General features: G+C 44.4%; 1 pseudogene; it reads right to left on the reverse strand.

Moving 5' to 3' along the window:
* Positions 1–1,327: 1,327 nt before the first annotated feature.
* Positions 1,328–14,697, reverse strand: part of LOC138168294 (zinc finger protein 850-like) — a 52,655-nt pseudogene continuing 39,285 nt past the window's right edge.

The following is a 14,697-nucleotide window of genomic DNA, read 5'->3' on the forward strand; positions in this document are numbered from 1 at the left end:
GGGGGGAACTTACTGAAAGGTGGAGCAAAGCCTACAGGAAGCTGGGCGTCAGAGCTAGCTGTATCAGCAATGCCATATTCACAATGCCTATGGAGATTACAAATATGCTGATATAATTATCCATCACAAAATACATCATGCTTGCCATATGGGGGAATAAACTAGAAAATTTATTAAGATACCAAAAGACTGAGTCCCAAAACCAGAAAGTGAAAGCCATCAGAGTAGTTGTGACATTGGCACAGGTAGATAAAGTAGAAAGCACCCACATTTTCAAGCCTTTGAAACAGAACAGGCTACCTCAGGCAAAGGTCCTCCTCTCCCCACTCACAGCAACCACCCAGCGTCCGGGGAGCGGACTCCCAGCAGCTCCGGCCCCTGGCAGTCCTCAGCAGGAGTCCTTAGCAGAAATTCTGGCTAACTGAAAAAAGGGGCTTTGCGCTGCCGATGCCTCTGCTGCCGCAGTCGCCACCACCACCGCCAGCCACCGAAGGAACGCTAGCTTGGCTTCCGCTTCCTCTTGCTCCGCCCCTTCCTGCTACGTCAGCAAGTCCAATGGGGCATGGAAGATCTTTAAATCCCATAACCCTTACACTAGCCTAGATGGTTAGGGGGTGAGTACATGTCTCAGGCAAGGAGACAGGTTCCTGAGTAAATGTTGGTTTTGTCTACAAATTTGGATTGTCAAATTCATGTACAATTCCTAATTATTGTTTTAATATCCTCTTCATTGGAGGTAGATTCACCTTTCTCATTTTTGATACTCATAATCTTGTTTTCTTTTTTTTATCTTATTGGCTAAGGGTCTATCAATTTTATTGTTTTTTTTTTTCATAAAACCAGCTCTTAGTTTTATTTATTAATTCAATAGTTTCCTTAATTTCAATTTTATGAATCTCCCCTTTGGTTTTCATTATTTCTAATTTAGTATTTAATTTCAGATTTTCAATTTGTTCTTTTTCTAGCTTTTTCAATTGCATGCCTAATTCATTGACCTCCCTTTTCTCTAATTTATTCATGTATGCACTCAGGGATATAAAACTTCCCCTAAGAACGGCCTTTGCTGCATCCCACAAATTTTGGTGTGTTGCCTCATTATTGTCATTTTCTTGAAGGAAGTTTCTGATTATTTTTACAATTTCTTCTTTGACCCACTCATTCTTTAGGATTAAATTGGTTAGTTTCCAATTGGTTTTTTTAGACTGTTTTTCCATGGCCCTTTATTGAATATTATTTTTATTGCATTATGATCTGAGAAGGATGCATTTAATATTTCTGCTTTTCTGCACTGAATTGTGAGGTTTTTATGTCCTAGTACATGGCTCAATTTTTGTGCATGCTCCATGTACCGCTGAGAAGGTATATTCCTTTTTATCCCAGTTAGTTTTCTCCAAAGATCTATCATACCTACCCTCTCTAAAATTATATTCACCTCCTTAACTTCTTTCTTGTTTATTTTGAGGTTGGATTTATCAAGTTCAGAGAGGGGGAGATTAAGGTCCCCCAATAGTATAGTTTTGCTATCTATTTCTTCCTCTATTTCCCTTACCTTCTCCTCTAGGAATCTGGATGCTATACCAATGGGTGCATATATGTTAAGTAATGATATTGCTTCACTCTCGATGGTGCCTTTTAGCAGAATATAGTTTCCTTCCTTATCTCTTTTAATTAGATCAATTGTTGCTTCATCTGAGATAAGGATTGCTACCCCTGCTTTTTTTTTAACTTTAGCTGAGGCACGATATATTTTACTCCAGCCCTTTACCTTTACCCTGTGTACATCCCTCTGTTTCAGATGTGTTTCTTGCAAATAGCATATTGTAGGATTATGGTTTTTAATCCATTATGCTATCCGCCTCCGTTTTATGGGAGAGTTCATCCCATTCACATTCACAGTTATGATTACTTTTTCTTTCCCTCCATCCTATTCTCTCCCTTGTTTATGCTTATATTTTTCTCCCCTTCTCCCTTCCCTTCCTTAAGAGCTTTTCTTTTGACCACCACCTCCCTCATTAGCCCCCCTCCCTTTTCCTCCCCTTCCCCCTTACTTCTTCCCTCCCTTCTAACCACCTTCCCCTTTTGTAGCCCTTCCCCCCTCCTACTGCCTGTAGGATATTTTTATACTTAAATGTAGTATGTTATTTCTTCTTCAAACCAAGAGTGACAGGAAAAAATCTCATGCAAAGCTCCTCTCCCTCCCCTCTTTCCCTCCATTATAATACGTTTTGTGTCTCTTCTCCATAGAGTCCTATGCTTAACTGGTTGTGTTATTCCCTCCTTGCACCAGAACCAAAGAGGGAAAAGCTCATATAATAATCATCTCCCTCCCTTCTTGTCCTCTGCTATATTGTTTTTATGCCTCTTTGTGTGGCATAATTTACCCTTTTCCACTTCATTCTTTCCTCTTCTTCCATTGCAGTCCCTTTGTAGCTATTAATAAGTTTTTTTAATCGTCTTTTTGTGTAATTTATACTCATACCCTCTACTTGTCTATAATCAGTTTGCTCTTATTAAATAACAGGGTGTGTGTGTGTGTGTGTTTTCCTTGTTTACCTTTCTATGTCTCTCTTGTGTCTTGTAATTGGAGGTTGAATTTTCCACTGGGCTCTGACTTTTTCATCAGAAAGGTATGGAAATCTGTTCAGTTTCACTGGGTAGGTGATCCTTGGTTGTAACCCAAGCTCTTTTTCCTTGAGAAAAAATGTATTCCACTTCCTCCAGGCTTTCAGTGTAGAGGCTGCCAAAACTTGAGTGATCCTCACTGTGGTTCCTCGATATTTGAATTGTTTCTTTCTGGCTGCTTGAAGTACTTCCTCCTTTACCGGGTAGTTCTGGAGTTTGGCCACAACATTTCAAGGACGTTCCAATTTGGGACCTCTTTCAGGAGGTGACCAGTGGATTCTCTGGATTTCTATTTTGCCCTCAGGTTCTAGTATCTCACGGCAATTTTCCCTGATGAGCTCTTGGAGGATGTTGTCCAGGCTCATTTTTTCATCATGATTTTCCGGTAGGCCTATGATTCTCAGATTCTCTCTCCTGGATCTGTTTTCCAGGGCAGTTAATTTTCCATTCCGATATTGTATCTCTTTTTCTAATTTTTCATTCTCGATGTTTTGTTTGATTAATTCTTGGTTCCTCATAGTTATTCACTTCAATTTGGTTGATTCTAGTTTTTAGTGAATTATTTTCCTCGGTTAGTTTTCGGAGCCCCTTTTCCATACCACACATTTTTCTTTTTAAGGAGCTGTTCTCTTCACTGTAATGTTTTTCTAATTTTGCAATTTTGATTTTAAAAGTTATTCATTTTATTTCTATCTCTCTGATTTGTTTTTCAAAGTTCCTTTTGAGCTCATTTAGGAGTGCTTTCTGTGCTCAAGACCAGTTCCCCATTATGGCTTCAGCTGTGGGTGTGGAGTCCACACTGTCTCCCTCTGATTTGGTTCCCTCCCTCTCAGGATGGTACGACTCCAGAGTCTTTGTCTTTGCAGTCTGCTTTCTACCCATTTTGAGGCAGGGTCCTAGCCATGCCCTTCCTCTAGGGTTCGCAAGCCTTTACTGTTTTACTTTAAGGTTTTGCACTGGGGCAATGATTGCTGTTTTCAGGGTCAGAGGGGGGGATTGGAGCAGCCAGGGATCACTGCCATCCTGGTCCCTGCAGATCCAGATAGGGGCTTTTTGTAGTCCCAGGAGAAGCTGCTACCCCTGACAGTGGCCTTGCATTTGATTCTTACCCTGCTCCGTCCAGTCCCAGCCCTTTGTTGATAGACCTGGCAATGGTCCTTGTGGTTGGTGGGGTGACTTGCTGCCTCTTTGATCTGGCCTCTTCCAGGCTGGGCCTGCCCCTCTACTGGAATCATTTTCACAACTATTTTTGTAGAGAAACCATCCCTAAGGCAGGTATCTCCAGCTTCACAGACCCTCCTCTATGCCCATGGAAATGGCTGGGTTGCTGGTATTGGTCAAGCCTGAGCAGGGGCTGCACTCACCTGGGCTGGGGCTGGGCTGCTCCCAGGGGCCATTCCTGCAGAATCCAGGCTCCCTGTGGAGGCAGCAAAGGAATCAAAGTGACTCCCTTTGGGAAAGCTCCTCCATCTTATCTGCCCCAGGGACCTGCTCCCCCACCCTCCACGGCCCCACAGGGCGAGCAGCAGTCAAAGCTCTTCCTCACACACTTCCCAACTGGTCATGGAATGTCCCAACTCTAGGCCTTTCTGATGCCCAGGAAACAGCCTGGAGCCACCTGGAAAGTCCTTCCCTCCTCCACCTCTGCCTGCTCCACCTGGAATCTGAATCCCAGGCTCACTGCCTTGGGGCTCACTCTGGGCCACTGCTATTGGCTGTACCTCATAATAAATCTCCTAATTTCCCTCCATCTTTGGTGTCTGCATTGACCCCAATAGCTGCTGGGGCCAGGCCTTGGTCCTCTGAGGTGTGCTAGAGCTCTATAGGGCCGGCTCTGGGATGGAGCCACCAGGGAATGACCAGGGAAGCCTGAGACTGGGGAGAAATCCCAGTCTGGGATTCAGCCCCTGCAGGGGACTTGAGGGCTCCCAGAGAAGTGGGGGCAGGGCAGCAGGAGGCCTGGGGAGGGGGGCAGGGCAGGCTCTGGGAGCTGTTACATTTTAACCATTCCTGGCAGCCAGGTAAAGGCCCCTATGAGGGTAGGAGGACTGCAGGGGACAGAGTCTGGGGAAGCCAAAGGACTATGTTCTGAGGTCTAACCTCCTGGGACCCCCCTGGTGAAGCTTAGGCTCAGAATCATCTAAGGAAGTTGAGCTCTAATAATTCACACCAACTTTGGAAGGATGTTTTTTTCACTGCTTTATGTAATTTGAATAATAGACACTTGGAAGGAAGTAATCTCTAGCCAGAATGATTCCCCCAAATCTTCAAATTAGAAAACAGCAGACACATAAGATCCCAAATATTGAGCATTGGACTGTGAGGCCAGGTGTCCCAGGACCTCATCCAGGAACAGCCAGAGCAACAGAATATGATTTACATTGTTTAGAGGACTTTTGGTTGGACAGAAAAGAAATAAGGAAACTCTCCTGGGATATGTATGAGAATCCCTAAAAATCACTTTGGATGGATATTTCCTAAAACAGGACTAGCAGCTCAAGGAATACATGTATTGGCTAGAGTAATAGATTCTAATTATCAAGGAGAAATTACTGTGACAATCCAAGATTTAGGTGAAAAACCCATAGCTTTGTAAAAGTGATAGAATGGTTCAAATGATTATTATTCCTTGTAAACAATGTCCCTGGTGAAAACTGACCCTCCTTCCAAAATACCTCTCAGAGGAACTGAAGGATTTGGTTCTATTGATAGAACGAAATCGGAAGCTTAAGAATGACATCTAGGCCTGTGTTGGTTTATGGGAAGGCTAAAAGATGGTGTGGTTCTCTCTGCTGTTATGGCTTATTCTTTGCTACTATGATGGAATCCGCTCACTAGTTTTGGGATTTGGTTTTGTGGTGCCTAAATACATGTTTCATTTCTATCTTATACATGGAGAATCTGCTATATTTTGTGATAAAGCACCATGCAGGAATGCTTATATTCATAGCTGGTGCTGTAAATACTGCATTAGCACTACAAACACTTAGAGCTGGAGTGAGGAGACAAGGCACCCAGGGAGACAGCTAGGATTTTGTTTGTGGGAAGGCTAAAGGATGGTGTGGCTCCCTGCTTTGCTATGGTCTATTAACTTCTATGTGGCTATTATAGCTTTGGTTTCCTGGTGTCTGAATAAATGTTTCGCTTCTGTCTTCTCTGTGGAGACGTCTGTTATATCTTGTAATTCAGAATTACACTAGTATATTCATAACTGCCACCAGTATTGTGAATATTGCCATGGCACTACAGGGCCCTTTGTGTAAAAGCGTTAACACGCTGACTGCATTGATAATGTATTTTTTCCAATGGGGATTCTCTGATGTTTAACTAGAGAAGAGCTTCCTCTGAAAGCCTTTCACCATTGGTTGCATTCATAAGATTTCTCCCCAGTGTGTATTCTCTGATGTTCATTAACATGAGGCCTTTTGGTAAAAGCCTTTCCACATTGATTACATTCATAAGGATTTTCCCCAGTGTGGATTCTCTGATGTACTGTAAGACTGGACATCTTTCTAAAACTTTTTCCACACTGATTATGTTTTCCGTCCAGTGTGGATTCTCTGATGTTCAATAAGATGAGTCCTCTGTCTAAAAGTCTTTCTGCAATGATTACATTCATAAGGTTTCTCTCCAGTGTGGATTCTCTGATGTACTGTAAGACTGGACATCTTTGTAAAAGATTTTCCACACTGATTACATGGAAAAGGTTTCTCCCCAGTGTGGATTCTCTGATGTTTAACTAGACTGGAGCTGCCTCTGAAGGCCTTTCCACACTGATTACACACAAAAGGTTTTTCTCCTGTGTGGATTCTTTCATGTTCAACAAGGCTGGACTTTTCTCTGAAAGACTTTCCACATTGACTGCATTCATAAGGTTTCTCTCCAGTGTGGATCCTCTGATGCAGGATAAGACTGGCTCTCCATTTAAAAGCCTTTTCACACTGACTACATTCATATGGTTTCTCTCCAGTGTGGATTCTCTGATGTACAGTAAGTTGAGCCCCATCTGTGAAAGCTTTCCCACACTGATTACATTCATAAAGTTTCTCTCCAGTGTGGATTTTCTGATGTCCTCTAAGACTGGCACTCCGTGTAAAAGCCTTTCCACACTGATTACATTCATAAGTTTTCACCCCAGTGTGGATTCTCTGATGTTCATTAAGATGAGGCCTCTGAGTAAAAGCCTTTCCACATTCATTACATTCATAAGGTTTTTCCCCAGTGTGGATTCTCTGATGTAGGTTAAGACTGTCGCTCCGTCTAAAAGCCTTTCCACATTGATTGCATTCATAAGGTTTCTCTCCAGTATGGATTCTCTGATGCATAGTAAGATTGGTCACCTTTGCAAAAGCTTTTCCACATTGATTACATCCATAAGGTTTCTCCCCAGTGTTAATTCTCTGATGTTCAGCAAGATGACTCCACTGTATACGAGCCTTTCCATACTGATTAAATTCATAAGGTTTTTCTTCACTGTGGGTTTTCTGATGTACTCTAAGACAGGCACTCTGCGTAAAAGCCTTCCCACACTGTTTACATACGTGAGTTTTTGGTCCAGTGTGGATTCTCTGATGTTGAATAAGATGAGTCCTCTGTGTAAAAGCCTTTCCACAATGATTGCATTTGTAAGGTTTCTCTCCAGTGTGGATTCTCTGATGTACGGTAAGATTGGACATCTTTGTAAAAGCCTTTCCACACTGATTACATTCATATGGTTTCTCTCCAGTGTGGATTCTGTGATGAACAGTAAGACTGGCCATCTTTGTAAAAGTTTTTCCACACTGATTACACACATGAGTTTTCTGTCCAGTATGGATTCTCTGATGTTCATTAAAATGAGCCTTCTGTGTAAAAGCCTTTCCACGCTGACTATATTCATAAGTTTTCTTTCCAGTATGGATTCCCCAATGAAGAGCAGGGCTTTCTCTCCAAGTGAAGTCACAGGGACCATCACCCATGGATCTTTGCTCCTGAGTTCCTTCCACAGAAAGGTTGAGCTCTGCAGGAGTCTCTGTCACTTCAAGTTTGATCCCTCCTTCTGAAAGAAATAAGCAAATTAAACATATACACACAAACACATATAAAATTATATCCCCTTCCCTCCACTGGCAGAACATAAACTCCTTTACATTCTCTTTCCCCAGACAATGAGAAAGGACTTCAAACTTCAAAAGTCTTCAAATGGGCAGAACCAATTATTTCAAAATGCCATTAGCTTTCATCCCAAGGATGATTTAATTTACAAAGATGTTCACATGCATACACATTGGATCCACAAATCAGACCTGTGACAGAGGCAGTGTTCTTGTCCCATTCACAACTCAGGTCATGAGCTCAGAATGGTTGAGTGACTAGACCCTAAATCCCAGATCTGAGACATGAACTCCAACCTCCTCTGTCCATGGTACCAGAAAAGTTGCTTCCACTCAATCTTTCCTTCCCACTTTCATTGTTTGCACTTTCAATCATTTCTTCAGAGATATTATGCCATTTGGTGCGCACATATTAAATATTTAAATTATTTCATGACCTCTCATATTTTTAAATATAATCTTTTTTTTTCCTATTGCAGTATTTCAGGTTAAATGAAGAATAACAGCACTGTTTTTTTTTTTGTATTTACCAAAAAACATAAAAGATTTTGTTCTCTAAAACAAATTTTTTTTTTTGGATTGGCAATCAGGGTCAAGGGAACATAGCTAGTAAGTGTCAAGTGTCTCTTACTGGATCTGAACTCAGATCCCACTGATTCTAGGGCTGGTACTCTCTCAACTACACCAGGTAGCTGCCCCTTGGCCTACTAATTCATTTTGTTATGGATTACTTATTTCCTTTTTTTAAAAAGGTGGTTCTAAATGCTTCTACTCACTAAAATAAAAATAAAATCCTTGTCATAAAGACTGGACATGTATAACACATGTAAGATTGCTCACCATCTCATGGAAGGGAGAGGGGAAGGACAGAAGGAATTTGGAATTTTAAATTGAATTAAATGTTTAAAATTGTTTTAATATTTAATAGGGGAAAATAAGATATCATATTAAAGAATAAAATCTGCATGTACTAAAAAAAAAAGTAAAAACCTGCATTATAAACACATTTTGGAAAATACATGACATTTCTCATGTCTGAAAATATGTGTCTTGTACACGAAATTTGGGTCTATCATCTTTTTGTGAGGAAATGGACATCCTACTGCCCTATAAATCCTCCTGAAGCTCTTAAACATGTAGGGGTTCACAAAGCCCTTGGAGGTTCTAGACAGTGGTCCATGAGTGGTCCACCACTAACCCTAACAGAGACCCAATACCAAAGGTAACAGAGGTTTCTTTCCAGGCTCCTGGAGGGTCTAGTATCATGAGACACCTTCAAGGCACTAACACCCAGCTCCCTAAACTGAGGTGTTCATCACCTACATGAAACTGGTCAATAATTCTCCAAGAATAGAGGGAAGACTGAGTAACAGAGATCAGGAAAGGGACTTAGCCTGATGATTTATGCAAAGGCTGGCCTTCAATTACTTCCAAGTAAGGCAGCAGCCTTCACTCCTACTCATGTGCTGCTGGATGAGAGGGAGAAACCATGAAATCAGGCTGCCTGGGTCCACTAGACATTTAGGCTGCACAATCTCAGCTGAACCCCCACTGTGGCAAGGCAATCCTTGGATAACTCTCTAAATAACTCCCCATCCCACTCACCACAGCAGCTTTTCCAAATCTTTTTATTCATCCCCAACCCTCCCTGGTGGTTTTGTCTCCCCCCCCCCCCCCAACCCATCCATACCTTTCTGCTTAAGAGGTTGGCCTTTTCTTTCAAAAAAACTTGACATTTATCAAGAGGTTTTCCATACCACATTACTTTGAAGGCTTCTTTTCCTTTTTTGCCTCAGTATCAGACAAAAAGGTCATTCTTTTCCTTCCTAATGGCAATCACTTTATACATGCAAATAAACCAATTCCAATCCCTGATCTACCTGGGTAAGCTCTTTCCCCAGTACTGGCATTTTCCCCCCAATTTTCACTCTCTCACACTAAAGACTCCTTTCCTATTGTCACACACACACACAAAATTCCTATTCAAACACCCTCAATGAACCATGCATCTCCCTGAGATAATGTCCAACATCTTTCCTCCTTTTCAGGGCAAAATGTCTAGAGATGGCCATTTACAACTGGTGTTTCCAACTCCTTCCCTTTGCTTTCTTTGAATCTCTCTGCAGCCTGACTGTGTTCAGGTCCCAATCTCCTCACACCTGAGGTATTTCAGAGCCTACTGGTTCTTTTGCCTGCCTCATCTCCCCCCAGTACAATCTATCCTCAGCCAAGTTGTCAAGTTCATCTTCCTAAAGCTCTCACCTGAGCACGTCACCACCCACTCAACAATTTACAGTGCTTCCTCAACAAAAGGATCCAATATAAACCCTCCCCAGGGCTGCTAAAGCACTTTATCACCTCCCCCTCTTCTGCTCTTCCAGTCTTTGCTCACCCCATCTCCCCCCATACATGCTATAACCCAGTGGTGTGGGCCTCCTTTCTGTTCTGGGAAGAGGACACTCCTCCTCCTGACTCCCTGAAGCCCCAGCTAGAGCCCACCTCCCATGACAAGCCTTTCCCAGTCTTCCCCACTTTAGGGCCTTCCCTATCTTGCCCAGTTCCTATTTAACCTGTCCATATGGGCTTTCTTACACTTACACTTACATAGTGGGTGGCTATGAAAGCCAGGAAGGCTGTAGATGTGCCTGGCATCTCTTCATGAGCCTAGTGCTTGGCAAAGGACCTGGCATTCTGCAAGATCTTAAAAAAATGTTTGTTGGTTTGAAGCAGGTCTAAGAAAATCTCATACTGGTGAGCCATGTAGTTTCAGGAGATTTGATTCCCCAAATCCTAAACAGTAAATTCTTATGAGGTAATACATTTATCCCCAGAAGGGAACTGAAAGTCCATTAAGTCCAACCCCCTCATTTTACCTATAGGGAAATTGAGGCTCCTTGGCTCAGTGACTGGACAAGGAAATCACTGCTAATAAAAAATCTGAAAAAGAATTCCAGGGCAGACCTAACTGACCCCAAGTCTAGTACTTCCTTCACCACAACACATAGCAGCCTCTCACAATCACAGCTCTCATATACCTGCTTTCACCTCACTCACCTGGACAGAGGCTCCTCAGGCCTTCTTCTTCTCCAGGATCCATGGTACTTCCCTTTGTTCAAAATAAGAGATCAAATCTTCTCTGGGAACTGGAAGCCCTGGAGGCGGGGAATCAGGGATGAGGAAGGAGAGAGACTTGTAGGGACAGGGGTGTGGATACAGAGCTTCTCATTTAGAGCTCACTCCATTCTGGTCACACGCAGGCGTCTGTACTGACCCCTTAATGCTTGTGATGCAAAGAACCCAAAGCAGGACATGTTGTACAACCTGTTGTGAGGAACAGCCAAACCCTCTGCCCCCATCCTGTCATGCTCCATTCTGGCAGAAACTCCTAGAGCCACAACTGGGTAAAAGGGTAACTGTGTCAGATCAGCCTCAAGCCCCAGCAACGGGGACCTTGATGAATCTGCTGCTATGGCCCCCTGCCTGGCTCTTCACATCCTGACTTCCATATAAACCCTATGCACTGTTCATTCAAAGGGTGTTTGCCTCGTTGGGGGAAGAGTCTCCCTTGTTCCAAATTCTATTTCTCATCCAGTCTGAGATTGCTGGCACCCACAGGGGCATGCAAGCAAGGACCCCAGGGTCTTTCGTAGGAATCCTGAGGGAAAAGTTCCCATAGCATTTATTTTAGGGAGTTCTGTGGAGAGGTAGGGGAGAAAATCATGGAACCACTTTGGAGTCAGAGAATTTGATCTTGTGCACCTTCTTCATGAAAAGGATGGACCCATGGCATGGTTTCCATTGTCCAGAAATCAGAGGCAGCTGGTGGTGCAGTGGAGAGAGCCCTGGGCCTGGAGTCAGGAAGGCCTGGGTTTAAATACAGTCTCAGAGAGTTGGGAGCTGCATGCCCCTCTCAACTGTAAAATGGGCATAATAATATCACCTAACATGGAAGATTATTATGGGGATGAAGTGACATGATATAGTAAAGAAAGCCCTTGGCCCAGGACATGGCAAACAGCAGGTGAATATAAATGCTGATTCCCTTCACTTCCTTTCCCACCCTCTGTGGGGGAAGTTTAGGGTAACATGAAGGAAGATTAAGGACAAACCTGCTACACCAGTCACAAGTCAGAGCTATGAGCTACCAATGTGTGCTTGTTAAATAGAATATTCCAAATATTAGGCCCATCCCAAAGAGGAAGGGGTTGCAAGGAAAAGCTGCCTGAACAGTTTCTAGAGAAATGGTGACAAAATCCATGTCCAGGCAGAGGTTAGACCCAATAACCCCTGAGACTGCTTCCCTAAACAAGACCCTCCATCCCTCTGCTCCACACACTTTCAGTGTCCCCCCCATTTCACTGGACAGCCCCACTGTCACACTCTTCCTACAATCTTCCCTAATGCTGCTGTTCTTCTTCAGTCATGCCCGCCTCTTCATGATTTGGGGGTTTCCTTGGGAAAAAAAGTGGAGTGATTGGCCACTGCCTTCTGCAGCTCATTTTACAGAGGAGGAAACTGAGGCAAACAGGGTCAAGAGACTTGCCCAGGGTCACATTTGAACTCAGCTTTTCTGACTCCAGGCCTGGCAGTCTATGCCCTGCACCACCCAGCTGCCCTACAGGCTGCACTGACTTTCTTCTGTCCCACCTTCAGTCTCATCTATGGGAAGCCTTTCCCAACCCCTCTTAATTCTAGTGCTTTTTTAATTCTTATTTTATACCACTCCCCAGTAGAGTGTGAGGTCCTTGAGTAACTGTATTGTCTCTTGTCCCTTTCTGTGTCCCAAGCACTTATTGGATGTTTATCCATCAATTATCTTAGTGTCAGATTTCTTCTCAGAGCTTTTCATCTTCCTCCTCTGCCAAAGGCTCTGGTCCAGGAGTCAGGAAGTCTGATTTTGGGGATCCCCAGGGCTCACATTCAAGCTTCAGACACTAACAGTCATGTGATGCTGGGCAAATCCCTTAACATTTGGGAGAGTTTTCTCAAGTTATGTAAACTGAGGATAATGTCTATAGGCATGGCAGAGTGTGAGCCAAGGCACAAACAGCTAAGAGATGTGGACAATGTAAAGACCAAATCCTGATGGGGAAAACCAGAAAAACTGTGAGCCATCGGTCCAGGTTGGCACGGGGGAAAGCGGAGGTCTGTAGACCCTTGGAACAAGTCTAGAGAGGAAGATACTGCCCAAGGAGCATTCCCACAATGAAATCCTGAGTAACTGGGCAAGAAGATTCAGTCCCACGTCAGTAAATTGCAACATGATGGCTGCCACTGGCAGCTCTCTCTCCCTCTACCCAGGCCCAATTCTCGTAAGCAGGGTCAAGGGAATCTGTGCCAAGTAGTGGAATTCCTGGTTCCACAGACCCTGGGGGATGAAGCAAGGAAGTGCAGAAGCCTGCAGAAGCAGAGCTGTGGTTCAGGCCTGGGACAACAAGCAGGGTCTGGCTTCCAAGGTCCAGCCCGGCCTGCAGTGGAATGACCAGGACAGGAACCCCAAAACAAAGAGAAACTGACAATCCTCCCTCTCTGAGCCAGTCAGCAGAGCTTAGTAGATGGCCAATAGGGAGAGAGCCTGGCAGTAGTCCAGTCTTATAGAGACTCAAACCCATGTCACAAACTTGGAGAACTCAGAGCACACACCTTGTCCTGCTGCCCAGATGAGCTCCCATGTGGAGAGGAGGGAGCCTTGTCTACTCCAGCTAAAGGACTCTAATATCCTTACTGAACATCCTTTTTATGGGACACCTAAGTAAAGCTCCTTTTCCTTATTGAATGACCTGGGACTGTCTCATTTTTCCTTATCATCTAAACTGAGTATTGCCCTGGGTCAGTTCCATCCATTACTCCCTTCCCAGGTCAATCCAGGACCTGCTCTAGCCTATGGGAGACTCAGATGTCCCAAGAAGCTGTCTGAGGTAACAACACACTGCCCTGACTCTGTCAAACCTCCCTTTTCCCCTTGTTGCTGTCATGGTCTCTGCCAGAGCAGGCACTCAGCACAGGGCAGACCAAACTATCCCACCAGGAAGCCAATCTGCACAGTAAGAGGGTATGAGGGGAAGCCAGTCCTGGTGCCCAGGACCAACAGAGGCAAGGGTGGGAAGCCCAGGAGCCTCTTTTAAAGAGCAGAGAAGCCGTCATTCAGTCACTGTGCCAGGGCAGGTTTTAGACACCCAGGTTCAGCAGGATGGCCCAGAGCAGTGTGTACAGAAATCTGGGCTTGAGTGTGTAGGGCCTTTCTAAATGCTCATTGACTTGACCTAAGAACTGGTAAAGGGAAGCTAACAGGGACCTGGGGAGGCTTTTGTGAGCTGAGGCAGGAGGACATTAGCACCCCCAGGAGCACAATTTCAGCTCCCATGACCACACAGCCAAGGACAGGAGCTGGGGGAGCCTTCAGGGCTCTGCTGCAGGTCTGCCCAGACAAGACTCAGGGGCAAGGGTTTCCTGGACCTTCAGTCACTACAAGGGAGAGCTTGGCCTCAGGAAGAGAGGAGGCAGAGGGGCTTCTGGCTGGCACTAAGTGAGCACAGATGGGGGCCCTAGGTGATAGAGAGGAAGGAATGAAGGGATCACTCCTGGCAGGCGGCAGCAATGAAGGGGAAGTTAAAAACAAGAGGCAAGTGGTAGGTGGAACAATAGGGAACCAGCCATGGAGTCAGCAGGACCTGAGGTCAAATACAACCCCAGGCACTTGAAACTTTACTACTGGCACTTAACCCAGACTGTCTCACAAAAAACCTGGGAGGGCAGCACGGGGGTGGGGAGTGTGGGTGGAGGAGGGGACAGAACTCAAGTCACCAGGGTGCCAGGTAATCAGCTTAAAATGAAGATGGAAGGAGGGCAGTGTTGTTACTACTGGAATCATTTTCACACCTATTTTTGTGAAGAAACCAGCAGGTATCTCCAGCCTCACAGACCCTCCTCTATGTCCATGGGAATGGCTGGGTTGCTGGTGTTGGTCAAGCCTGAGCAGGGG

The sequence above is a fragment of the Petaurus breviceps genome, unplaced genomic scaffold (genome assembly GCF_028583685.1).
Source record: "Petaurus breviceps papuanus isolate PSGF00001 unplaced genomic scaffold, PetGlider_PUasm1.0 356, whole genome shotgun sequence".
Taxonomy (NCBI): Eukaryota; Metazoa; Chordata; class Mammalia; order Diprotodontia; family Petauridae; genus Petaurus; species Petaurus breviceps.